The 1,012-nt window shown below is 60.2% G+C and overlaps 1 protein-coding gene across 1 annotated transcript in view; it reads left to right on the plus strand.

Moving 5' to 3' along the window:
* Positions 1–1,012, plus strand: part of LOC104916523 (mucin-2-like) — an 8,044-nt gene that overhangs the window by 3,766 nt on the left and 3,266 nt on the right. Inside the window, exon 2 of the mRNA XM_010727561.3 lies at positions 810–983. The gene's annotated coding sequence lies outside the window, so the exon portion shown is untranslated. The remainder of the gene's footprint in view (positions 1–809; positions 984–1,012) is intronic.

Here is a 1,012-nt window from a genome sequence, read left to right on the forward strand (position 1 = left end):
CATCATGGACCCCTAAACAACCCCTACAGACCCCTTGTAGAACCCCATAGACCCCCATGGACCCCTAAACAACCCCTACAGACCCCTCGTAGAACCCCATAGACCCCCATGGACCCCTAAACAACCCCTACAGACCCCTCATAGAACCCTATAGACCCCCATGGACCCCTATATGTCCCCTACAGACCCCTCATAGAACCCTATAGACCCCCATGGACCCTAAACAACCCCTACAGACCCCTCATAGAACCCTGGAGGTCCCCCTATAGGCTGGAAAAGACCCCTTATCGAATCCTATAGATTCCCCATAGAGCTCCTATAGACCCCTTATAGACCCCCTATAGTCCCCTACATCTCCCCATAGCTCCCTGTATGTCCCCATAGCCCCATATAGAGGCCCTATAGCCCCCTATATCTCCCCATAGCCCCTTATAGAGCCTCTACAGCCCCCATATCACCTCATAGCCCCTTATAAGCCCCCTGTAGCCCCCCTATCTCTCCCCATAGCCCCTTATAGAGCCCCTATAGCCCCTCATAGCCCCCTTATGTTCCCCAGAGGCCCCTATAAGGAGTGGAAAATCCCCCACCAGGCCACGCCCCTCACCCGAATAAGCCACGCCCACACCGCGCTCAGGCCCGCCCCTCCACACACAAGGTTACACCCCCTCGCCCCGCGCTCAGCCAATAGGAAGACGCCGCGCCCACCCACTCGCTACACCCTCAGCCAATAGCAAGCCGCGGTGGGCGGGCCCGCCGCCTCCCGCTATAGAAGGACCGCTCTGAGGCGCTGCCGCCATTTTGTTTCGAAGCCGCGAAGCGGTTATTATGGCGGCAACAGCAACGGCGGCTCCGGGGGATGTCTGTGGGGGTCCCGGCGGCCTCACCCCATCCCCACCGCGCTATTTCACCTTCGACATCCCCCGAACCCCAGCGGGACCCCACGGCCGCGTCGTCGGCACCGCAGGGTCCTGTATCCACCCGTGGTAAGCCTTCCTCCCCCCTAGCCCTTCCC

This window comes from Meleagris gallopavo, unplaced genomic scaffold, assembly GCF_000146605.3.
Source record: "Meleagris gallopavo isolate NT-WF06-2002-E0010 breed Aviagen turkey brand Nicholas breeding stock unplaced genomic scaffold, Turkey_5.1 ChrUn_random_7180001912698, whole genome shotgun sequence".
Taxonomy (NCBI): Eukaryota; Metazoa; Chordata; class Aves; order Galliformes; family Phasianidae; genus Meleagris; species Meleagris gallopavo.